This window comes from Chiloscyllium plagiosum, unplaced genomic scaffold (assembly GCF_037043375.1).
Source record: "Chiloscyllium plagiosum isolate Xiang-an unplaced genomic scaffold, Cpla_swu_hap1 HiC_scaffold_29, whole genome shotgun sequence".
Taxonomy (NCBI): Eukaryota; Metazoa; Chordata; class Chondrichthyes; order Orectolobiformes; family Hemiscylliidae; genus Chiloscyllium; species Chiloscyllium plagiosum.
This window is the reverse complement of record NW_028270167.1, coordinates 20,224,546-20,251,520: the sequence shown is the minus strand read 5'-3', so window position 1 is coordinate 20,251,520 and position 26,975 is coordinate 20,224,546. Positions and strand designations below refer to the sequence as shown.

Below are 26,975 nucleotides of genomic sequence, written 5' to 3'. Positions count from 1 at the left end.
ACAGTTTGTACGTGGAATTAACTGACAAAGGAAGTGGTAGATTTGGCTACAGTTACAATGCTTAAGAGACGTTTGGATATGTCCATATATAGGAAAAGTTTAGAGAGATGTAGAACAAATGCAGGCATTTGAGACTAGGTTAGTTGGGAAACTTGGTCAGCAAGGACAAGTTGGAGTGAAGGGTCTGTTCCCAAGCTGTACGACACTATGAATAACTTGCTTATACAGTCAATGTTAAGTTACTTTGCATACTTGAACTTGGAGACAGGCTGGTGAAGTTCTCTATTTCTCCATCTGTCTGTCTGTGTTTCTGTCAGAGTTAATTTTGCTTCTTCAGTCTTTTTTAAGACCAAACCCAGGGTTGTATACCTTTCTGGAAAGAATAAATTATATATTTCCAGAAAGTTCTGTCGAGTCTTCTAATCAGATTACAGTCCTTAATCATCAGAGATAGTTTCTAGTGCCTTTCTGTTCCGGGGAAGAGTTGAAATGCAACGTCTCCTTTGTTTCCACTGATGCCAGGTCACACTTGTGCTCATTAGCATCTCTTTAACTCAGAGGTACTTGTTCACACCCTGATGTTACGTCCTTGTGGTATTTTGCAGAATCTCTGCTTTTTGCAGGGAATTTATTCGAAAAGGCTTTCATAATTTCTGCTCGGATCCCATCATTCCATTTGGTTGACTAATTCTTCGGCCTGGGAGCCCAGCAGCCTCCTGACCACACTCCATTATCTAATTTGTCTAGTGAGTAGAAGCTAGCAGCCAGCCGCGCTGTCCACCCTTGAAATGTTCCATATCTTTTTGGAAATGTGTTAGGAGCCTTTCCACACAGCTCCTTGCTACTTACCCCCAACCCTCCCCCTGACCTTCAAACCCTCTACCCCAATGCCTGAAACAATCAGTATTGAGTGACCAACACTCTGAAGTAGGATAACGTGAGGACTGCAGATGCTGGAGATCAGAGTTGAAAAGGGTGGCACTGGAAAAGCGCAGCAGTCAGGCAGCATCTGAGGAGCAGGAGAATCAACGTTTCTGGCATAGGCTCTTCATCAGGAAAGGGCTGATCAGCAGTCCTGATCAGAGGTTTATGCCCAAAACATTGATTCTCCTGATTCTCACATGCTGACTAACCTGCTGTGACACTTTTCAACTGTGAAGTAGGGTAGCGCAAAAGAAATTATAGAAAAGTTTAAAAAAGCATTTAGTGATCAGTGATGGTTGTTTTGGATTGATTTAATAAAAGGCCTGAATTATTGGCTTTAACTACATTCCTTCAAAAAGGACATCTTTGTTAAGCAAAGGGATGTAGAAGCTAAGCTCTCTGATTCTGTCTGTCATTCATGTCAGAGTCAGACAACTTAGCAACGATGCTGTAAATATGAGTCACATATGTTAATACAGTTGGCTCCAAATCCATGACTACAGTATTTGTTTTAAGAAATTTATTTATAACCAACACAGTTTAAATGCTTCAAATGTAAGCATTTCAAATAAAGTTGACACCATTCCAGGCAGCCTGTTTATTCCAACCACCTAGAATTCTCCAGACAAGTGTTTTTTTCTAATGTAGAACATTAAACAGTACAGCACAGTGCAGGCCCTTCAGACCTCGATATTGTACTAACCAACATACTCTTCATTGTACTATCTTCCATGTGCCTATCCAAGAGTCACTTAAATGTCCCTAATGTATCTGACTCTGCTACCACTTCTGCCTGTGTATTCCACGCACCCACCACTCTCTGTGTAAAGAACCGACCTCTGACACGTTCCCTAAACCTCCTCCAATTACCTTAAAATTATGGCCCCTCATCATAGCCATCTCTGCCCTGGGAAAATGTCTCTGGTTATCCACTTTATCTCTGCCTGTCATCACCTTGTACCTATCTTTCAAGTCACTTCTCATCGTTTTTCGTTCCAATGAGAAAAGCCCTAACATCATCAACCTTTCTTCATAAGACGTGCCCTCCAGTCCAGGCAGCATCCTAGTAATTCTCCTCTGCATCCTCTCTAAAGCTTCTAAATCTTTCCAATAATGAACTGAACACAATATTCCAAGTGTGGTCTAACCAGGGCTTTATAGAGCTGCAGCATAACCTCGTCACTTTTAAACTCAATCCTCGGCTAATGAAAGCCAACACACCATACGCCTTCTTAATAACCCTATCAACTTGAGTGGCAACTTTGAGGGATCTATGGACATGGACACTAAGATCCCTCTGTTCCTCCACACTGCTGAGAATCCTGCCTTTAACCCTGTAATTTGCATTCAAATTCAACCTTCCAAAATGAATCACTTCAGTTTTCCAGGTTGAACTCCATCTGCCACTTCTCAGCCTAATTCTGCATCCTGTTAATGTTCTGTTGCAACATACAACAGCCCTCCACACTATCCACAACTCCACCAATATTCATGTCAATGGCAAACTTACTAACCGATCCTTCCATTTCCTCATCCAAGTCATTTATAAAAATCACAAAGAATAGAGTCCCAGAACATTACTGGCCACTGAGTTCTGGGCTGAATACTTTCCATGAAGAAAGTGAGGACTGACTATTCTGAAGACCAGAATCATTCCAGATGAAGGGCCTACGCCCAAAATGTTGATTCTCCTGCTCCTCGGATGCTGCCTGACCTGCAGTGCTTTTCCAGCACTACACCCTCGACCCTGAATACTTTCCATCAATTACCTCTCTCTGTCTTCTATGGGCCAGCCAAATTTCTCTGTGTCCTATGCCTTCTTATTTTCTGAATGAGCCTACCATGGTGAACCTTATCAAATGGCTTGCTAAATTCCATGTACATCACATCCACTACTCTACTTTTATCAGTGTGTTTTGTCACATCCTCAAAGAATTCAATGATGTTTGTGAGGCACGACATTCCCCTCACAAAGCCATGCTGACTATCTCTAATCAAACTATAGTTTTCCAAGTAATCATAAATTCTGTCTCTCAAAATCCTTCCCAATACTTTGCCCACCAACATAAGACACACTGGTCTGTAATTCCCAGGGTTATCCCTACTCCCTTTCTTGAACAAGGGAATAATATTTGCCACCCTCCAATAATCTGGTACTACTCCAGTGGACAATGAGGATGCAAAGATCATAACTAATGGCACAGCAATCTTTTCCTTCACTTCCCATAGTAACATTAGGTATATCCCGTTTGTCCCAAGGGACTTATTTATCCTCATGTTTTTCAAAACTTCAAGCACATCCTCCTCCTTCACATCAACCTGTTCAAACACATCAGTCTGTTTCACACTGTCCTCACAAATGACAAGGTCCTTCTCAGTAGTGAATGCTGAAACAAAGTATTCATTAAGGAACTTCCCTACCTCCTCTGACTCCAGACACGAGTTCCCTCCACTATTCCTGATCAGCCCTACCTTCACTCTGGCCATCCCCTTGTTCCTCACACCTTGGAGTTTTCCTTAATCCTACTCACCAAGGCTTTTTCCTGTCCCCTTCTAGCTCTCCTAAGTCCATTCTTCAGTTCCTTCCTGGCTACCTTGTGACCCTCTAGAGCCCTGTCTGATCCCTGCTTCCTCATTCTGAAGTAAGCTTCCTTCTTCCTCTTGTCTAGCTGTTCCACGTCTCTTGTCACCCAAGGTTCCTTCACTCTACCGTCTCTTCCTTGTCGCAGTGGGATAAACCTATCCAGCACTCACAGCAAGTGCTCTCTAAACAAGGTCCACATTTCTGTCGTGCATTTCCCTGAGAATATCTGCTCCCAATTTAAGCAGACCAGTTCCTGCCAACTTGCATTGTAATTTCCCCTCCCCCAATTAACTACTTTCCCATACTGTCTGCTCCTAACCCTCTCGATGAGAATCGTAAAGGTCAGGGAGTTGTGATCACTATCACTGAAATGCTCTCCCACAGAGTGATCTGACACCTGACCTGGTTTGTTGACAAGCATGAAATCCAATATGGCCTCCCCTCTAGTCAGTCTATCTACATATTGGGTCAGGAATCCTTCCTGGACATAATTGACAAATTCTGCTCCATCCAAACTATTTGCATTAAGGAGATACCAATCAATATTAGGGAATTTGAAGTCACTCATGTTACTTCTGCACTTTTCCAAACTCTGCTGCATAATATGTTGAATTTTCACCTTTAGAAAGAGCAGAGTGCAGATTGATCACCGTTTTTGTTCTAATTGTAGAAGTTCCAGTATTCTATTCATGTTATTGTTGGTTTTTGTTTCAATAAAGTTGCTAAATGTACACTTCAATGGGCTAAGGCACATTTACAAATTGGTTGTTTGAATTTGCATTTATAGAGGAGTATGAAAAATAGCTGCTGGAAAACAGAACACTGGAAATACATGGCAGGATCACCACATCAGCAAAGAATAAGATGGATTTAAAATGCCTCTACTTTAAAATCTGTATCATCCTGTTCCAGTCTCAATCCCTCAAATTGCCTTGGCACCACATTATCTTTGTACCTCCCCCAGTGCTTCAACACTGTGGGAAGTCTTCCAATGTTGTTGTTTGTTGGTGCTAAACTGGAAACTCCAGCTGTTAATGAGAGCTGCCAGGAATCTCAGAGACATGGTTATTTGCATCACATCTTGCATCTCTTCCCTGCTTTGCATAGGCGGCATAGTGGCTCAGTGGTTAGCACTGCTGCCTCACAATACCAGGTTCGATTCCAGCCTTGGGTGACTGTCTGTGTGGAGTTTGCACATTCTCCCTGTGTCTGCATGGGTTTCCTTCGGGTGCTCCGGTTTCCTCCCACAGTCCAAAGATGTACAGGTCAGGTGAATTGGCCATGCTAAATTGCCCATAGCGTTAGGTCAAATAGTCAGAGGGAAATGGGTCTGGGTGAGTTACTTTGGAGGGTCGGTGTGGACTGGTTGGGCCAAGGGGCCTGTTTCCAAACTGTATGAAATCTAATCTAAACATTTGCTCTGCACCCCCCTCTCCTCCATCCTCCCTTTACCAATTTATCCCACAAAAGCTATGGTTTCACCATGACCAACAATCTCTTGCCTCATGCTCTTTTCTTGACACTTGGATTTCATTTTAACATCTAAAATCGTGGATGGATTGGGATCAGTTGAATATTAAAATTTCCAAACAACCCATTTCCAATTTTGAAGGATCTGGAATAGAGGTGGGATGATCAACTGACCAACCACGCCGTTCTGATATTCGCTATGACCAGGTGAGGGGTGAATCAGTCCTGATGGAAACAGTAAAGGTCATCAAGCTGCACAAAGTCTTCAGCACCCCTGCAGATGGAGTGCAGCATAGACATTGGTCTGTCCGACCGCGACCAGCTATTTGAGTTCCTGTTTGCATCTGGCACATTCTCGGTCAGATGACCATCACCAAGCCAGTGTTCTTTTCTGACCATTGCTTCTGGCAGCTGACTGTAACCTACAAGATGACTAACAGGCTGGCAATGGAATGTGGAAGCTGAACATGAAACTGTTGATCCAGAACACATTGAGGATCTCAAAAGGGATTGCACAGTTTGGAGAACCATCAAGCCCCTCTTTGAGTCTCCACTGGACTGGTAGGAAACAGTCAAGGGGAACATTGAGAGGTTTTCTCCTCAAAGGTGTTCAGAAGGTGAGAGAGAGAGAGAGAGAAATGGAGAAAGCCATCGAAACTCCAGAAAATCATGCTGAACCCACTCCTGCAGCAGACAATGGGGTCGATATCAAGGGAGGATTTCCAGGTGGTGAAGAGCTAACAAACCTCACTCTTTGCCTTGGAGGTTTCCAAGATAATCATACAGTCAAGAGCCCACACTGTGGAGGAGGATGCAACATGCTCACATTTCTTCTTCCAGAAGGGGTGCAGGAAGAGCTCTGTGGTCAGCAGCCTGAAGGAGGAAGATGGCTCTGTAACGTCATCCCAGTCTGACATCCTGAAGCTCAGCCAATCCTTTTATGCCAGACTGTATCACACAAAGCCCATAGACAGTGCAACCTCCCCATCATTCTTGTCCTTTATCATGGAGGGTCTTGAACAACAGCACATGGGTAACATGTGCAAATCTATAAGCCAAGGTAAAATCACTTCTGCTTGTAAGTGAAGGTGATGTTACCTTCTAATTTCCATCCGTCTGGAAATTAGAAATTGGAGACCAGTTTCACTACTGGGTGCAGATTACAAAATCCAGTCTAAGGTCATCACCAACCGGGTCAGGTCTGCTCTGGGATTGGTGATGTCACCCTGATCAAACCTGTGCTGTACCAGGCAGGATGATCTCTGAAAGCCTCACACTCTTTAGGGATACAATTGCCTAGGAGCAGGATGGGGGCGGGGGGGGGCGGTTAGATACCTGCCTTATCAGCCTGGATCAGGGGAAGGCCTTCAACAGGATATCGCACACTTACATGTGGGACTGCTCTCCAAAAAGGACTTTGGGGAATGAATCTGCAGTTGGATCCGACTGCCCTATACCAACATCATTAGTGCAGTCTCAGTCAATGGGAGGAAAGCAAGGCTTTCTGATCAGATCGGGAGTCAGACAGGGCTGCCCACTTTCTCCTGCCTTGTTTGTGTGTTGGAAAGAGCCATCAGGAAGGATGCGATCCTGAGAGGAGTGACTATTCTAGGCAGCAGAGGCCTGCAGGTCAAAGCCTCCCTCTACATGGATGATGTTGGGTCCGCTGCTTGGGTCCGCAGTCAGTGCAAAGACTCATGAGCATTTGTGACCAGTTCGAACCGGTCTCAGGAGCCAAGGTAAATCGAGGTAAGAGCGAGGCCATATTCTTTGGGAACTGGACCCAAGCAATTTTTTATCTCTTTCACCGTCAGGACGGATTACCTGACGCTGATGGGAACATTGTTCAGAGACATCTTGGGAGAAGCACAACGCCAAGGTGAGGAAGAAACTGGGCTTCTGGGAGCACTACTCCCTCTCCATAGCAGGCAACACCCTGGTCATCAGGTATGAGACACTCTCTTTGTTGTTGCATGTGGTGCAGGTCTGGCTCATTCCCTGGGCCTATACCATTGCAGTCACCCGAACCAACTTCTACTTCATGTGGAGAGCAGGTGGACCATGTCCATATGGACACCATGTATAATTGGGGGAAATATAGCCAACACCACCCTAATTTTAATGGCCACCTTTGTGTGTGGCTGCATCAAGATGTGCATTGACCCACAGTACACAAATACTAAGTACTTGTGTTCTACCTCTCCCTGGTGGTGCAGAAGATGGGTCTGGCCTTGTTACAATGGAATGCTCGAATTAGTTGGATCATTCCATATCACCTGTCCTTTCTGGAGAAATTTGCGAAGAAAGATACCCTTAACCACAAGTCCTTCAGGAAGTGACCCTGTGGGAAAAGGAGAGGGTGGATTTTTGTCGGCTTGTTCCCTGAAGTCATTTGGCAGAATGCCCCATCTCCAGAACTTTCCAAGAACAACCAAGACATCATTTGGCTGGTGGTGAAAAGGACACTACCTGTGAGAACCTTCATGTACATCAGGTCAGTCTGCAGGATAGAGACTGTCACATATCTCCTTCTAGAATGTTTCTTTACAAAGGGACTCTGGAGAGAGATGCAATGGCTTTTATTGAGGTTCATTCCGGGCAGCTCTGTGACACAGGACTCAGTGCTCTACTGACTGTTCCCCAGATACACACAGAGCTGAACATTACCTACGGCCAGAGGACCATCAGCTCAAAATGAAAGATGCTCTTTGGTCTGCCTAAAACTTGTTGGTCTTCCAGAGCAAGGAATTAATCCCAACCAAGCAGTGCCGACTGGCACATTCCAAAGCCTAGGACTATGTGCTGAGGGATGTATTAAAGCCTGGGGTAGCTGCCGCTGGGAGAAAGATCATCTAAGAACTTCCTGCCAAAGTCAAATGGGGGTCCATTCAGTTATTGGACCCTTCCAATGCTTCAAATTTGTAAATATAGCCTTGTACAAGTAAAAAATGCTTTTGGTTTGTTTATTGGTTGGAGTCAAGCTCCAATGCTTGTTTGTATCTTCATATGATACTGTACAGAACCAAATTTCTTAAGTGACGCTTACCCACACACACACAAAGAAATTTTTATGAGTAAAGTATATTTTGAAATAAGAAAAATGAATCGCTCCCCTTTTTTCCAATCTCCACAAATGGCCACAACAAAGATTAATGCCCTTTTAGCATGAAGATATAGCTCTCTGTAATTAAAATGCAGTTATCCAATTTCTACCATATTAGTAAAGAGATAATTATCAGTTTTTTGGATGAAAGAATGAACAGTTTTACTGTCTGTTATCTCCGAGGTAAAAATAATGAACTGCAATGTCGCATGCACAAGTTTAAAGTTAAAAAGGAACACCGTCCAACATAAAAGGAAGATTAAAGGGAATACAAAGCTTAAAATTCTTCAGGTGTAGCGTTTGATCTTAAGGCTATAGTTGTTTTAATTGCTGTCTCATATCATCAGCAGTAGTGAACATTTCAGTTATACTTTGAGATTTCCACATTTTGAAGTTTCTTTATAACCTGTATTGTTATTGGACAATGTTTTTTTTCTTTCTTGAGAGGTACTTTCTACTCCTGGTTCCAGTTCTGTGGAAATGACTCCTTGAAATATGGTAAAGAGTCATCTAGACTCAAAAAAATTGGCTTTCTCTCTCTCTCTCTCCATGGATGTCACCTGAACCACTGTGATCTCAAGCATTTGTTGTTTTCAGCCTTGTATTATCACCTTGTGTTGAGTATTTTGACAACAGAAGTTTTTTTTTAAGGTTTGCTAATTGTAGGTGAGGTTCCGTCTCCAATTTGTGAAAATTCCCAAACAGGAGATGAGGTTCTTTCTCAGGCTTTTGATAAAATGTTAATTTCAATTCGAACAATTTTGTTTATTTCACATTGGTTTTATGAAGTTTGGCCCATCTTTATGATCAGGCAGGTGAGTGCTCTGGCCAGTTGAAATCTGTCTATGTTTTATACCTTTTATTAAAAACCTTTTAATTTCATTAAAGTGCCAGATGTTGAAATCAGATGATAGCATTTGAAATCCAGTAGTTCATATTTTATCACTATTGTGAGAATTATAATGAGTACATTTAAATATTATGACAACATTTAACCTGTCTTCCTGAGCCCTGGGGACACTGTCAGTGAAAGGCAGGTGAGGACAATTTGCAGAAATGTAAAGGAAGCCCAATCTTCCTCCACCCTACACAAACCCTTGCTCTATAATGCTCCACAAACCGAACCCAGTAAAAATCAGTGCCTGATGGCATTGGAGCATGACACGTACATTTCGCAACTCTGGTACCTGGTTAAGGAGATGGGTTTGAATGCTGTCACTAAATACCAAATCCTTCGGGTGTCTTGAGATCAGAACTCATTTGCCCTTTTTTAATTATAATTGACTTTGTTGGCACCTTTCATTACAAGTAACAGATTTCTTGTGTTCCATTTATTATTGATTGTGTTTGTGTATAATTTGCTTTATGCTTATAACTTGGTCAATGCGTAGCACAGTTTCTACAGTCGAGACCAATTTGTTGTCACTTTCAATTTGCCAGACAAAACTTACCATCAGCATTAAGAAGAGGTAATAGGGTTTCAGCTCAGTATGATGGAATTTTCTTCAGAGATGTTCAACATGAATCACTTTGCAATAAAATCCCTGAAATGAGTAAATTCCATTCTGCAGTTGATGGTGCTACCCTTTTTTGCAGAAAATTGAGATTAAATTGCCCATTTAGCAGAGAGCTGTGAACATTTGCTTCTAGTTACTGCTGGAACATTGAACAGCAAAATGCATGGAGCTTTTGCACCTGGATAGAGAGTATGAACCGGGCTGCAGTACATTTCTTAATTTCAGCCAGGAATGTTGTCGATTACAGCGTCATACTTAAAAATAATTGTTCACTTAGTCCTGAATAAGTGACACACATAGAATATACCAAAATTAAATGGCACCTCCATCATCTAAATAGCCTATTATTATTAATATATCAGAGAGTGCAGCAGCAAACATGCTTATGTCATCTCAAAACTCGAAAGGTTATATTTGTAAATACACCAAAAGAACATACTATACGTTCAGAAAATGTTGGAATTTGGGAGAAAAGTAAAAGAGTTAACTGCATTGAAAGGATAAAGTCTGGCTTGCAGTGAGAGAGGAGTTAACTCCTTGAGTCTGCACAATCCACTTAAGTGAAATCTCCAGTCTCCTGCTTCTCCAATAACATCATAATGACTTGGAGCAAGACATTGTTTAGGTCAGATTTATATTCTTTTGGAAAGTACATTTATGTAAATTTTAGCAATTTGTGTTTTATTTATTTCAGAGAATCAAGTCTTTCTAGAGGAATCAATTTCGTCAACAAAGTAAGTGAGTTACAATTTTTTTTCTCTCCCTTTCTCTTCCCTGTCTGGGTTTCTCTCTCTTTGTCTCTCTATGTCTTTCTCTCTCCCATCTACACACACTCTGGTGAAAAATCACAACATCCTTCCGGGTAAAATTTTGTATTGTCGACAAAGCGTTTGTCTTGGTGAAAGCAGTGCAGGAGTATCTCTGTTCCAGGTGACAGAGAAGAAATACACTCCCAGGGTGGGAGGGAAAGTGTTCTCACCAATTACAGGAAAAGTCAACACACCATTTAGTGCATTTTATGCAAAACTGTGAACTATTGAAGAAAACACATCTTTAATCAGCCTTATAATTTTAATTGTGTAATCTGAAATGCTTTTTTCTTAATGAGTCACAAGAGGCTCCAAAATTAATCAATGAATTGTGATGTAGCTTAATCCAAATAAAGTCATAAGTCGTCTGGTGCAGAAATGTTCATTAACTTGCCAAACAAACTGTGCATTGAGAAAACTTGACATGGAAATCAGGGTGAGCAACTGCCATGTTCACCTCAGCAGTTGCTCCAAATGACCTCCACATTAGATACCAGGTATCATTACTTCAGGGCATGCTGCATGGGCACCAACCATGAAGCCCAATTTGTGCCAACCTCCAGAAATCCTCATGGCACATATCCCTCTTACTTATAAGCTGCTGCTGCACCTTGGACTGCACTGGCAACTCTCATCGTAATGCTGAAGGATCCCTGTGTGCCCAGGGACATGCACCCAACCCATGGACTGAACTAGGCTGTGTTTCATTTGGTGGTCTGGTTTAAGATCGTAATGTAATTTTGTTACCTCATCCAGAACAATAATAACATTAGTGGTTGCATTGTAACAATTGTAGCAATTGCATTTTCCTTATATCAATAGTAAATACTGCTCAATATGTTTGGAAATCTGTAATCAGATGGTAATGTATTTTTGTTGTATGTAATCCATAGACCAGAATAATTTTCATTTCTTTATTCTTTCCTGGGATATGGGCACCTTGGCACATCCTTAATTGCTCTTAAATTGAGTGGCTTGTATGGCCACGTCAAAACAGGAAGTGAGGACTGCAGATGCTGGGGAGTCAGAGTTGAAAAGTGTAGTGCTCGAAAAGCACAGCAGGTCAGGCAGCATCCAAGGAGCAGGAGAGTCTAGGTTTCAGGCATAAGCCCTTCATCAGACATGTCAAAGGGTGGTTAAGAGTCAACCACATTGTTGAGAATATGGATGCCAGACTGGAGAAGGCTGACAGATTTTATTCTCTAAATAATATTAGTGAAGCAGATAGGTTTTGACAAAAATTGATATTGATTCTATGGTTTCCATTACTGTCCATTTCTGGGACACTATACCCCATATCAATACAGCTTCCTGCTAGCATGGAGCTGCTGGAGAGGACAAGCAATAAATCACTTAACCGATGTCACCTCAAGTCCAAAACTAAGACAACTTCAACCTCGATCACAGCTGCAGTACTCATACTGAGAGGCCAAGTTCCAGAACTCATATCAGTGAGTTCACTGAGTCATACGAGGAACAAGATGTAGTTAGATGACAAAAACCTCAATCCCAACACCAAGCTCATGCTCAACAGGGAAGCAGATTAACCTGTCCTCCTGTATGCATCAGAGACATGGACAAAATACAACAGGCATCTCAAATCCCAAGAGGAGTGTCACCAGCAATGCCTCTGCAAAAGCCTAAAAATCTACTGTCAGAATAAATGAACAAAAATCAGTGTCCTTTCTCAGGCTCACACCCTCAGTATCGAAGAAAGACCTTCTCAAACCTGCCTAAGAGAAGAGAAATTACTGAGACCAACTTTCACTTGCAGACTAATCAATTGATTTTTGAACTCTATCAGTGGCTATGGTGTGAGTTTTAATTAACTCTTTTGTTTTTGTACAGTTTACCTCTGGTTTATAATTGAAATCTTAAATTAAAACCAATGTAGTTTGGTGCAAAGGCATTTCTTGGAAATTGCAGCTGGTTCGTTTGGTAAAGGTATACCCAAATGAACCATATATGCTTTCGTTTCTCAAGTTTTATCTCAGCAAAAACCAGGGACTGATCTTGGACAGGGTGAAAGTGGGTACTGAAATCGCCATTTTGGGCAAAAGCCCTTCATCAGGAAACCTTCCTGATGAAAGGCTTTTGCCCAAGAAGTCAATGCTGCCTGACCTGCTGTGCTTTTCCAGCACTACTTTAATCTTGGACAGTCAGGGTATGGAGTTGTACAATTGATCTTTGGGATGGTTCCTGCTACTGGCTTCTTTCTATCACTCCATGATATAATGGCTATATGGTAAGGATAAGGTGAAAACCAGACTACTCAACAATCTTTTGGTCTTTATAGACTATTATTGAATGATATGAAAGATGTAGGTCATCCAGCCAACTGGCCAAACTTTTGTCGGGTAAGAAATCAAAGGTGATTGACCATAAACTAATTAGACATAAAAAGGCTTAAATTAAAATGACCTGTGGCGAAAGTTAAATTCTGCATTGTCGAAAGACTTTTTTTAAACCTGACTTATTGGCATTGCCTAATTTTAGTCATTCAATTCAAATATTAACTTCTCTCGGTCAGCAGATAAATTATTCAAACATGTAGTTTGCTCATTAATGGGATAGTTTCATGATTTGTAAGGGGGCGTTGTTGAACTGCTTGCCTCTGTAGTGGCCTGAGTGAACATTCCTCAATATTCCTGTAGCTGTGGCTGTTTATACTCGGAGGTGGAGTAAATTACAGCTATTAACATCAAAACAACCCCCAGGACTTTGATTACTTGTTTGAAGTGTCATCTCCCGATACACAGAAAGCTTAATTGAGACTTAAGGTGCTTCATCCAAACACCACATTGTCCAGTTATCGAAGGAATAATTTAATTCTTACCTCCTAATCGTGTTGAAGGGGAAGTTAGTAAAATTATTGGAAATGGGAATCTAAACCTAATCCACTATCAGAATTCTTTCACTTTTCAGTTTAATCAGGGCAAATTTGGTATCTGATAACTCAGTCCATGCCTGAAAGGTGGAATTCGAGCTATAATATTTAAATGAAGCTCCATGTCTCAGGTTTTATCAATTATCATGACCCATTTAGGAAAGTGTCATAGAGTTTTTACAGCTCCGGTCATCAGACATCCATCCACTCTAATCCCATTTTCCAGCACTGTTATGATTTAATTTATTTTGTCACACGTAAAAGAAAGTGAGCACTGCAGATGCTGGACATCAGTGTCGAGAGTGTGTTGCTGGGAAAGCACAGCAGGTCAGGCAGCATCCAAGGAGCAGGAGAATCGACTTATGCCCGAAATGTCAATTCTCCTGCTCCTTGGATGCTGCCTGACCTGCCATGCTTTTCCAGCAACACACCCTCGACTATAGGCACATGGGAAATGAGAACAGTTGGTTATGTTCCAATTCGTATCACCTTTCTGCAAGGAAAGAGAGGATTTGTTTTGGAGCCTGGAGGGTTTTTTTTGCTGCTGTATTGTTCACACCCTGGTTGTCAACCTGCCCAGGAGCCAATCAGGGGTTGTCAGGCTGAGCTCTCCTGACCACATACATGCTGAAAAATGTGTTGCTGGAAAAGCACAGCAGGTCAGCCAACATCCAAGGAGCAGGAGAATCGACATTTCGGGCATAAGCCCTTCTTCAGGAATGAGGAAGGTGTGTCAAGCGGGCTAAGATAAAAGGTAGGGAGGAGCGACTTGGGAGAGGGGGGTTGGGAATGTGATAGGAGGAAGGAGGTTAAGGTGAGGGTGATAGGCCGGAGAGGTCGAGAAGAAGATTACAGATCAAGAAGGCAGTGCTGAGTCCAAGAGTTGGGACTGAGGTAAGGTGAGTGCGGGGGTGGGGTGGGTAGGGGAAATGAGGAAGCTGGAGAAATGTGCATTCATCCCTTGTGGTTGGAGGGTTCCTAGGCAGAAGATGAAGTGCTCTTCCCCCAGGCATCATGTTGCCATGGTCTGGCGATGGAGGAGGCCAAGGACCTACATGTCCTTGGCGGAGTGGGAGGGGGAGTTAAAGTGTTCAGTCACGGGGCGGTTGGGTTGGTTGGTGCGGGTGTCCCAGAGGTGTTCTCTGAAACGTTCCGCAAGTAGACGGCCAGTCTCCCCAATGTAGAGGAGGCCACATTGGGTGCAGCGGATGCAGTAAATGATGTGTGTGAAGGTGCAGGTAAATTTGTGATGGATATGGAAGGATCCCTTGGGGCCTTGGAGGGAAGTGAGGGGGGAGGCGTGGGCACAAGTTTTGCATTTCTTGCAGTTGCAGGGGAAGGTGCCGGGAGTGGAGGTTGGGTTGGTGGGGGGTGTGTGGACCTGACGAGAGAGTGGTCTTTCTGGAATGCTGATAGGGGAGGGGAGGGAAATATATCCTTGGTGGTGGGGTCTGTTTGGAGGTGGCGGAAATGACAAAGGATGATACGATGTATCTGGAGGTTGGTGGGGTAGTAGGTGAGGACCAGCAGAGTTCTGTCCTGGTGGCAATTGGGGGGGGGTGGGGTTCAAGGGCGGAGGAGCAGGAAGTGGAGGAAATGCGGTTGGGAGCATCGTCAACCAAATCTGAGGGGAAATTGCGGTCTTTGAAGAAGGAGGCCATCTGGGTTGTTTAGTATTGGAATTGGTCCTCCTGGGAGCAGATGCAGTGGAGGCGAAGGAATTGGGAATATGCAATGGTGTTTTTACAGGGGGCAGGGTGGGAGGAGGTGTAATCTAGGTAGCTCTGGGAGTCGGTCGGTTTATAGTAAATGTCTGTGTTGAGTCGGTCGCCCGAGATAGAAATGGAGAGGTCTAGGAAGGGGAGGGAGGAGTCTGAGACGGTCCAGTTAAATTTGAGATCGGGGTGGAAGGTGTTAGTAAAGTGGATGAACTGTTCAACCTCCTCATGGGAGCACAAGGTAGCGCCGATACAGTCATCAATGTAGCAAAGGAAAAGGTGGGGGATGGTGCCAGTGTAGCTGCGGAAGATGGACTGTTCCATATATCTGACGAAGAGGCAGGCATAGCTGGGGCCCATGCGGGTGCCCATGACTACACCTTTCGTTTGGAGGAAGTGGGAGGATTGGAAAGAGAAGTTGTTCAGAGTGAGGACCAGTTCAGTCAGTCGAAGGAGGGTGTCAGTGGAAGGGTACTGATTGGGTCGGTGGGAAAGGAAGAAGCGGAGGGCTTTGAGGCCTTCATGATGGGGGATGGAGGTGTATAGGGACTGGGTGTCCATGGTGAAGATAAGGCATTGGGGGTCGGGGAAGCGAAAATCATGGAGGAGGTGGAGGGCATGAGTGGTGTCCCGAACGTAGGTGTGGAGTTCTTGGACTAAGGGGGACAGGACCGCGTCAAGGTATGCGGAGAGGAGTTCGGTGGGGCAGGAGCAGGCGGAGACAATGGGTTGGCTGGGGCAGTCAGGTTTGTGGATTTTGGGTAGGGGGTACAAACGGGCAGTGCGGGGATGTGGGACTATGAAGTTGGAGGTGGTGGATGGGAGATCCCCTGAGGTGATGAGGTTATGGATGGTCTGGGAGATGATGGCTTGGTGGTGGGAGGTGGGGTCATGGTCAAGGGGGCAATAGGAGGAGATGTCCGCGAGCTGGTGTTTAGCCTCAGCAATGTAAAGATCGGTGCGCAAAACTACCACCGCGCCTCCCTTGTCTGCCGGATTGATAGTGAGGTTGGGGTTGGAGCGGAGGGAGTGGAGGGCTGCCCGTTGTGAGGGTAAGAGGCTGGAGTGGGTGAGAGGGGTGGACAATGTCGCGGCGGCAGTTGGCTATGAAGAGATCGAGGGCGGGTAAGAGGCCAGCACGGGGTGTCCAGGTGGATGGGCTGTGTTGGATGCGGGAGAAGGGATCGTCAGAGGGTGGGCAAGAATCTTGGTTAAAGTAGTGGGCATGGAGGTGAAGGCGGCGGAAGAATTGTTCGATGTCTCGCCGCGTGTTGAACTTGTTAATCCGGGAGTGCAGGGGAAGAAGGTGAGGCCTCTGTTGAGGACTGATCTTTCATCCTCAGAGAGGAGGAGGTCTGGAGGGATGGTGAAAATATGGCGGGTCTGGGAGCTAGGACCTGGTGTGGGGTTGGAGCTGGCAGTGGGGGTGGGGTTAGACGTGGGAGTGGGGTTAGGCATGGGGGCGGAGATCGGCATGGGGCGGATACGCATGCGGCGTGGTCGTTGTGCAGGTGAGTGACATCACTGGGGGCGGAAGTGGCTGCGGCAATGGCAGAAACGGTGTTGCTCCCAGTGGCTGTGGACCCCGCGAATCTGTCGGCGATGGTTTTTCTGGCGATCGCGGAGGCGGTTATCTGGGCGGCAATCGCGGAGGCCGCATGGTCGGTGGGGATGGAAATGATGTCATGGTTCGTGGCGGCGGTTGCTACAGCGGCCACATGGGTAATGGCGCCCCAGCAATTTTTCCCAGAGGCCAATGGAAGACACTGGAACGGTTGAGGAATCCGGAGTGTGGGGTTAAGTAAATGAAAGGTTTTGGTACATACTGTCTTTAATTTCCAATATGGCTCGGAAGAACTGTTTGTTTAGTGTATGGATTATTCTGAGGATGAAGAGTAGAGGTCCTTTGCAGGTCTGTGAGAGTGTTGTCCTGAGCTGGGGTAGGGCTGACTGTAGGGAGTGTAGGTAGCGACGCACGGCTGCAAGCGTGGAGCGGAGGATCCGGAGGGAGGTCTGTTGCTGGAGGCTTCGAATTTGTTGTAGGTACTGGTTGTCCCGTTTGGGTCCAAATTTTGTTGGTCTGAACGTAGTCCAGAGTCCAGGCGGGGTCAGTCAGTTCCATAGACAGGTGTTGAAGAAGGAGATGTGGCTGTGGTAACACGTCTGTTTGAGGACACAGCTGAAGAGCTTCAGGGCAGAGGAGATGACCTGGGGTGTGCAGTGAGAGAGGGACTCACTGAAATCCTTATAGACGGAGGAAGACAGCTTCTTCAAGGAAGGCATCCTTGTAAGAGGATTCGCAGTAGGTTAAAATCAACTAGGAGAAAGTGAGGATTGCAGATGCTGGAGATCAGAGCTGAAAAATGTGTTGCTGAAAAAGCGCAGCAGGTCAGGTAGCATCCAAGGAGCAGAAGAATCGACATTTCGGGCATAAGCCCTTCTTCAGGAATGAGGAAAGTATGCCAAGCAAGCTAAGATAAAAAGGTAGGGAGGAGGGACTTGGTGGAGGGGGGTTGGGAATGTGATAGGTGGAAGGAGATTAAGGTGAGGGTGATAAGCCGGAGAGGGGGTGGGGGCGGAGATATCAGGAAGAAGATTGCAGGTCAAGAAGGTGGTGCTGAGTCCGAGGGTTGGGACCGAGATAAGGTGGGGGTAGAGGAAATGAGGAAGCTGGAGAAATCTGCATTCATCCCTTGTGGTTGGAGGGTTCCTAGGCGGAAGATGAGGCACTCTTCCTCCAGGCGTCGTGTTGCTATGGCCTGGCGATGGAGGAGGCCAAGGACCTACATGTCCTTGGCGGAGTGGGAGCTAAAGTGTTCTGCTATGGGGCGGTTGCATTGGTTGGTGCGGGTGTCCCAGAGGTGTTCTCTGAAATGTTCCGCAAGTAGACAACCTGTCTCCCCAATGTAGAGGAGGCCACATCGAGTGCAGCGGATGCAGTAAATGATGTGTGTGGAGGTGCAGGTGAATTTGTGACAGATATGGAAGGATCCCTTGGGACCTTGGAGGGAAGTGAAGGGGGAGGTGTGGGCGCAGGTTTTGCATTTCTTGAGGTTGCACCGCCTCCAACCTCATAATCCCACAACCCCACACGACCCATTTCTACCTCCTGCCCAAAATCCACAAACCTGACTGCCCCGGCCGACCCATTGTCTCAGCCTGCTCCTGCCCCACAGAACTCATCTCTGCATACCTCGACACTGTCCTGTCCCCCTTAGTCCAAGATCTCCCCACCTACGTTCGGGACACCACCCACAATTTTCGCTTCCCCGGCCCCCAAAGCCTTATCTTCACCATGGACATCCCAGTCCCTGTACACCTCCATCCCCCATCATGAAGGCCTCAAAGCCCTCCACTTCTTCCTTTCCCGCCGGCCCAACCAGTACCCTTCCACTGACACCCTCCTCCGACTGACTGAACTGGTCCTCACTCTGAACAACTTCTCTTTCCAATCCTCACACTTCCTCCAAACGAAAGGAGTAGCCATGGGCACGCGCATGGGCCCCAGCTATGCCTGCCTCTTCGTCGGATATGTGGAACAATCCATCTTCCGCAGCTACACTGGCACCTCCCCCACCTTTTCCTCCGCTACATCGATGACTGTATCGGCACTACCACGTGCTCCCATGAGGAAGTTGAACAGTTCATCCACTTTACTAACACCTTCCACCCCGACCTCAAATTTACCTGGACCATCTCAGACTCCTCCCTCCCCTTCCTAGACCTCTCCATTTCTATCTCGGGCAACCGACTCAACACAGACATTTACTATAAACCGACCGACTCCCAGAGCTACCTAGATTACACCTGGTCCCACCCTACCCCCTGTAAAAACACCATTGCATATTCCCAATTCCTTCGCCTCCACCGCATCTGCTCCCAGGAGGACCAATTCCAATACTGAACAACCCAGATGGCCTCCTTCTTCAAAGACCGCAATTTCCCTTCAGACGTGATTGACGATGCTCTCCACCGCATCTCTTCCACTTCCCGCTCCTCCGCCCTTGAACCCTACCCCTCTAATCGCCACCACGTAAGAACCCCACTGGTCCTCACCTACCACCCCACCAACCTCCAGATACATCGTATCATCCTTCGTCATTTCCGCCACTTCCAAACAGACCCCACCACCAAGAATATATTTCCCTCCCCTCCCCTGTCAGCATTCCAGGATGACCACTCCCTCATCAGGTCCACACCCCCCACCAACCCAACCTCCACTCCCAGCACCTTCCCCTGCAACCGCAAGAAATGCAAAACTTGCGCCCACGCCTCCCCCCTCACTTTCCTCCAAGGCCACAAGGGATCCTTCCATATCCATCACACATTCACCTGCACCTCAACACACATTTACTGCATCCGCTGCACTCGATGTGGCCTCCTCTACATTGGGGAGACAGGTTGCCTACTTGCGGAACATTTCAGAGAACACCTCTGGGACACCCGCACCAACCAACCCAACCTCCCCGTGGCTGAACACTTCAACTCCCACTCCCACTCCGCCAAGGACATGCAGGTCCTTGGCCTCCTCCATCGCCAGACCATGGCAACACGACGCCTGGAAAAAGAACGCCTCATCTTCCGCCTTGGAACCCTCCAACCACAAGGGATGAATGCAGATTTTTCCAGTTTCCTCATTTCCCCTACCCCCACCTTATCTCAGTCCCAACCATCGGACTCAGCACTGCCTTCTTGATCTGCAATCTTCTTCCCGACCTCTCCACCCTATCACCTTCACCTTAACCTCCTTCCACCTATCGCATTCCCAAACCCCTCCCCCAAGTCCCTCCTCCCTACCTTTTATCTTAGCCTGCTTGGCACACCTTCCTCATTCCTGAAGAAGGGTTTATGCCCGAAACGTCGATTCTCCTGCTCCTTGGATGCTGCCTGACCTGCTGCGCTTTTTCAGCAACACATTTTCAGCTCTGATCTCCAGCATCTGCAGTCCTCACTTTCTCCTACATGACCACATACATGGCCTTGATTGAAAAACATACCTACATCTTGTCTTTGGGCAAAACTGTCCTAAAGACTCAGCAGTGAGTGGATGACTCCAGAAATTCTTCCCCAAGTTGAAATGGCATCAATGTAAGTATAATTTACAAAGAGTTTTATTAACTGGTTTCAAAACTGTAACATCTCCTTCCACAATTTCTTTTGTTTAAAACAGGGTATTCTGTTTTCTTATTTTGGTACACAATTCAAATATAAAGCAAAATAAACAGATGTTGTCTTTACAAGCTAAGTGTATTGGGCCAGATTTCTCAAGGCCAGGGACTGAAGGGAGGTAGGAGCTGTCAGATCAAGCAGAAAGGTGCTTTTCCAGGACTGCTGTGGACCAAAAGGAGCAGAGAGTTCACTGCTCACCACCCCAAAGCCCCTCAAGCTAACCTACCATGAATTTACATTCTTCGCTGCACACCCTCACCCACAATAATCTAACTCATTCCACGTGATCTCTCACTATCTCTCTCTTATACCGCACATTCAGCAACTCCAACTCCTGATCTCCTCAACTCTTGGACACTATTCCAAGGGATTCACAGCTCCTGCCCTGCAGTGTAGACTTGTTGCTGGGTAAATGACCATAACTGTTGTTGTGTGTTACATCTTGATAATCATTATTTTCATAATTTTTAAAATACACAAAATATTTCTGCACTCAACCATTCGTAAAACTGTTGGAGAATGCTGTGGGAAATCTGTCACATCTTTGGTATACATGTAGCAGAGAACCAGGTTAATGTTTTGTGGTCATGGGTTCAAATCACACCATGTCAAATTATGAAATTTAAATTGATGGAAATCTGTTAACTGATGAAGAAGCAGCACTCTGAAAGTATTCCAAATAAACCTATTGGACTATAACCTGGTGTTGCGTGATTTTTAACTTAAACAAAAAAGCCAGACTAATATCTACCATGTAGCCATTGTGTTTTTAAAACAATCAACATCTAATTCACTTAATGTCCTTTAGAGAAGCAAATCTTCATCCTTACCTAGTCTGGTCTATTTGTGACCCTAGACCCATAACAATATGGTTGACCCTTAATCACCCTCTAAAATAACTCTAACAAGCCACTCTGTTTGAATGGCAATTAGGGATGGGTAATAAATGATGGGCCAGCCAGTGATGCACACATCCTGTGAAGAATCAAAAAACAAAACTTTTAATTCATCCAATTTACTGGTCTTTGCAGGAACTGCTGAGGTTACATTTCTTGGACATCATGCTACTAACAATGCCTCCAACTGCATATTGCTGTTGTTAATCATGAAATTAAGACCAATCTTTATGCTGTGAAATAATAGTGTGGAAACATTTTGCTGTGATCTCATGAACTTCCTTCAAGCATTGGTTTGAGGAAGTTTTAACCTCCCTACACTAAAACTATATAAGTTCCTTTAAGGAACAGAATAAATAAATTTTCTTAATCCCCAACCACTTCAAATAATCACAGCCCATTTGATAGATGTTATCAAAATGATGAGCGAGCTGTGCAAAGCAGATAAGGAGGAGAAGGTGTTACCATTCGTAAAAGACAAAAAGAATGGGAGGGCATAGATTTAAAGTGATGTGCAAAGAAATAGGGGTGCTGTCTGAAAAAAAATGAGTAGGTACTGGAGGTCTGGAATGCATTGCCTAGAAATGTGGTGGAAGCAGGTATTTAAGAGAGAATTGGATGATTTTTTAGATAGAAGTGATGTGCAGGGATATGCGGTAAAAAGATGGGAAATACACACTGGGATATAAAACCTGAGCAGGCACGGTGGATAGAATAGCTTCCTTCTGCAGTGTAAGAATTCTGTGACTCTGTGCTAACAGTTACACATTACGACAAGAGTATCTAACAGCATCATTATCAAGATCCAAATTCCGATTCTGCGGTCAGCTTCCAAACAAGTCATCTACTGGAGCGGACGACTGAACTGCAGCAGCTCACCAGAATACCTAAACATTTCACTAAGTGCAGGGAAAATGACCCATTTGTCACCAAGTGGCCAATCCATCTGATGCAGCATAATATTGATAGGAATTGATTAACCTGCCAGCATCCAGTACTCAAATTCTGATCCATATCTACAGTTCATGGCAATGTCAGAAAGACATATTTTTTCAGCTGGTCTTCCTTCTTCTCTCTAAAGATTGTTCAAATCACAGTCAAAGCAATTATTTAATTCCAATTAATTAAAGTGCAAAGAATGAATCTACTCTACATATCTTCTTACCATTAGAGAATATTTATACTCATGAGTCCAGTGAGTTCAATTATTCAGTCATAATGCCTGTAATATTGAAATCAGTCCCACTAACTCATTTGAATTAATATCCGCTGAAGCACAATCATCCTTTTGGTTAAAAAAAAATAGCAATGAGGACTTTTGTGAAATGTTAGTCGGATTTAATTGAAACACTTTTTAAAGAAATTTCAACTTCATAAAAAAAGTACTTTACCTTTATTAGCCAAGTCAGTGATATAATGATCTAAATCACATGCAATGCCTCATTGTTTTGCTTTCACTCATCTCTTCTCTCCCTTTTGGACAATAGTTCTTTCAGAGAAGATAGCAGAAAGTGGAGCAGTTCAGAACATGACCTGACCCACAAGTAAACTCTGTTCAGTACAGAATAATGGCTGAAATTTTGTATAACTCCAGCTGATTGCGGGTTGGGTGTTTGTAACATTTTTATTCATTCTCTCTCTGCCCTGAATATGTTTAGGAATGGATCCAAAGAAGATCACATTTAAAACCTGCAAAGAAGGATTATGTGATGAATCAAGAACAATGAACTCCAATGGAACAAATATGACTGAATTGCTTTAAAAGATCAAATCATTTTGAATCAGTTCAGAAGCAGGTAAAGTCTCAGGTACTGGAGTTCCTCAACATATTACACAGATATGGAGAGACAATGGAGGGGTCCATGCGGTACATGTGCTCGATGATGTCTTCAGGATTTGAACACATGAACTTCTCCACTGAGAAAGAGTATCCATCCTCTTGCAAGACCATTCTGAATGGGTGTAGGAGCAGCACAATGACATGCACAGTAGGAGTAATCGTAATATGATCAGGGTTGCAGATGAACTGGAGGTTGTTTGGACTGGATATTAGCTACGTTCTGGCTTCTGGTCTTATCCTGTGACACAAATCTATCATGGTACATTGCTAATTAACTCTAGATGTTCAGTTTTCCACTGCTGACCAGTGAGAGATCTTTAAATACCACATTGTGATGCTGAAAGGAAAAAACTCTTTTAAGGTGACTACAAAAGGTATATTATTGGGCCAGAGTACTAAATTTACTCTGAATTGCAAATCTGCTCCAGCTGTTCTTGGCAGATTTGTCAGTGCATAAATGTAAATCGAACACATTTCCTTTGGCAACCCTTACATGCCCTACAATGATGAGCACATCAAATTGTTGAAAGCAAGGCTAGAAATAAAAATAACTCATTTATGATTTGCTATTTTTGGAGCAGTAATGGTGGCTGAGTTATACTGCCTACTCAGTGTCTCTGTAAATACAGGCATGTAGTTCTGTGCATTAAACTCCGACTCCTGACAAATGCCTGGCAATGTGGAAGATTAACTAAAACGCTCATGACAAACTTAAAATTAGTCAGCTTCAAAATTTTAAATATTGCAGAAATGCTGCAGCTGATGAGCGGATATCTAATAAGCTGTTTATTAATATTTAACATCAAATGCCAAACCACCATAAAGTTTCTTATAATACTAAATACCCTGTAGAGTTTTTAAAAACTACACACTGAGATAGGATGTTCAACATTTCTGAAACATTTTATTAATTGTATTATATTGCATCACCATAGTATTACCAGACCCTAGGGCTGTTCTCTCATTAGAGGTGGTGATTTAACCTGAGGGCCACCAGACCTCAGGCAAGGGAAGAGATTGAGAAGGAGAGTCGCTCATGGTAACCTCAACATGCTGATGGGAATTTAACTCACTCTGCTGGTATCACACTGCTTTGTAAACCAACAATCCAGCCAACTGACATAAACTAATTCCATTTTGTTAATAGAACTTTCAATATCTTTACTCTTTCTTTTATTTAATTAGGTTGTATCTTTGATTGTCATAAAGCCTCTGATTACATACCATTTTATGAATTGTGATCCCCAGTGGTGAGAATATTGTTTCCTAACATGATCACACTCGGCTGTCATAGGGAAAAAAAAACGAAGATAATTTCTCTTTACTGTAACATTTTCATGGATTGTTCTTTCCAATTGAAAGAAGTGAAAAGATGTGTAGGCTGATGTTTTGCAAGTAAGTTACTTAAAGTTTCACAACTGGTGAGACAGTATTTACAACTACAATAGTTCACAATGAATTTAGATGATTTTTATTCAGTCTGCGAGAAAGCTATATTGATGCTTATCTATATTAATATTCTGTTTATTGCTGACTCTGCAAGAATGGAAAAAATGCCTGTCCTTGTTCTGAACCCTGGTGTACATCATTTATGATGTGATGCATTTTGCACACTTTATTCCTTTGGTTGACATACAATATACATGACTGACACTTAAATGCATCCGGTCAATGCAGTGCAGCCTCTAAATAGGATGATTGAGATAATGTAATGAACTTTAATTGATTTATGGAAGACAATAAATGTGACAGAAGTGCTTATGGACTTTAGGGATGAATAAAAGATAAGTAATAACCGAAATTCGAGGCATGTCAAAACCACACTTAGTTGCAGTAACAGATTGTTAGGCAATTGTGGAAATACGTGACTGCTTTGAATTTGTCACAATGTTACAAAAAAAATTCTGTTTCCATGGATTTCAATCTATTAGTGGTTTCTCAAAAAAAAAACCTCATTACTGTTAGTGATGCTGTGAATCCAGCATGGGCTTGACTTCATGCTGTTAAATCATTCTTTTAAATACTTACTGCAGACAAACTCAAATTTGCTTCATTTTGTTTGAAGCTTCGAATGTGCCTGGTGGCACATGATAATAAATGCCAATTGGTCCAGATTTTGTGCTTGTAATAGTCAAATTGTCAGTGCCATGGTCATCACTTCATCTGAGAATGTTGGCAACTGCTGGACTTTGTACATAATGAAATGCAGAACTACAGGAGGTTGCTGTCAGTGATTCTACACCTCTATATAGAATGTGCAGTCTGCACAGACTAATCAATTAGAGAAAGGCTGATTTGATGAGACATTCCATTGTTATTAACATTCTCCATAAAATATTACACCCTATTATTGAAACGTTATTAGGTTTATCATGACCTACTAAGCTAAAACAACTGTTGGAGAACTCCTCAGGCCTTAGAAAATAAATGTAACATTGTAATGTCAAACATTCCAATTCTCATTAAAATTCTAAGCATTTAAAATCATTGCCTATACTAATAGTTTTAGTTTCTAATTAATATCAACCATGTCCCAATAATTTGTTGTCCCCATTTTATAAAATATGATAAATCCCTTCATTTCTCATTCTGCTTTGTTAACTTTGAGAATACCTAAATGTGATTGGCGGCTTGTTCTAATTGATGATATTTCCCTTGGAAATGCCCATTGAATTGAAAATAACATTGAGAAAGTGTAAATCCATGCCATGGTGATAGTTAGATCTTTATAGGCAGCTTTCTTTGGGATCATTAGTAAACAATGTAATTTCATTACTGACCACAAAAATCAGGCCAATACTTTCTCCAGAAGGTAACAGCACACAAAAGGTGTTTATAATCCTAAACTATTACAATCCATTGAGTTTATACAAGGCTTGTGCCCAATACTGTCTAACATTATTGTACCCACCGGTCAACAAGATAGCATTTAATACCTAACTTTTACCAGTTGTCATTTTACTTACCTCACTTCAGATTTAGTTCAGGTCCACAAAAGTGGTCATTTATCTTCCAATTTCTCAATTTAATAAAAGATCTACACCAAAAAGAGAGTGTTCATTTTTATTTCATGTACTACCAACAGTTGCAATCTTCCTTTTTACTTTTGTCTCAAGAGGACTGTCACATTGTATTATCACATTGCACAAGATCTGACAATCAAGAAGTGTTCAAATTTATTTTTGTCTTTGATCCTTCTGTCAGTTCCAAACTTATAAGAAAGAAGATTCTATAATTTATATCTACCCACAGAGTGTATAATCCATCCTGACCCATATAGACGCTTCTGTTTGCCAGCTTTGTCATTCAGATAAGATGTTGAGCAATCTGCCAGCTCAGCTCATGCAAAAAATTCCACGTAAAAAGTTCCACGAAAATCTGCAAAGTAATGGGGGCCATCATTTCTCTCTCAAATATATTCTAAGACTCCACTGACTGATCAAGCATTCATTTGATGACTGTGACATCTTGTTGGATACAAAAGGATGCTGAATTTTCCTGCATAACAAAAATATCTGCAGTTCAAGAATAATTAGTTGATTGTAAACCACTTTAACACATCCTGAGAGCCTGATATAGTCCTATATATTCTGTCTCTCTCTCCATTACTATCTATTTCTCTATATTTTTGTCGATCTCTCTTTCTCAATGTTTTTCTCTCTCCATCTCTGACACTTCCCTCTCTCTCGATCTCTCTCTGTCTACCCCTCCTATCATAGTGCTTATTTTACTAAAAATAGAAATTGGTGTTAAATATGCTGCTACAATATCCATAAAGGATTCATTTGTCTAATAACTATACACTCATTTATGGAGTATGGTATGTATTTTAGATGACTTCTGGTTGATTTGCAGATTACTATGTCTTGAATCCAAGACTGAGGCATCTCTGCTTCTATTGCAGAATTTGAAAATAGAGCTATTTGCTCTGATTCTTGTCTGATTCAGCCTGCTCTGAGCTCTGCGCATTGCAGTCAGACAGAGACATCCACTCATTAAAGCAGTACGTTAAGATAAATTAAGTATTGAACTGCTCCCTCAGTTTAGCACATATTGTA

The 26,975-nt window shown here is 43.3% G+C and overlaps 1 long non-coding RNA gene across 1 annotated transcript in view; it reads left to right on the top strand.

The window, feature by feature from the left end:
• LOC148142264 (uncharacterized) overlaps nucleotides 1-24,161 on the top strand; it is a 64,812-nt gene extending 40,651 nt beyond the window's left edge. The window contains exons 4-5 of the long non-coding RNA XR_015752051.1: nucleotides 10,293-10,332; nucleotides 22,736-24,161. This is a non-coding gene — a long non-coding RNA (uncharacterized LOC148142264). The remainder of the gene's footprint in view (nucleotides 1-10,292; nucleotides 10,333-22,735) is intronic.
• Nucleotides 24,162-26,975: the final 2,814 nt, after the last annotated feature.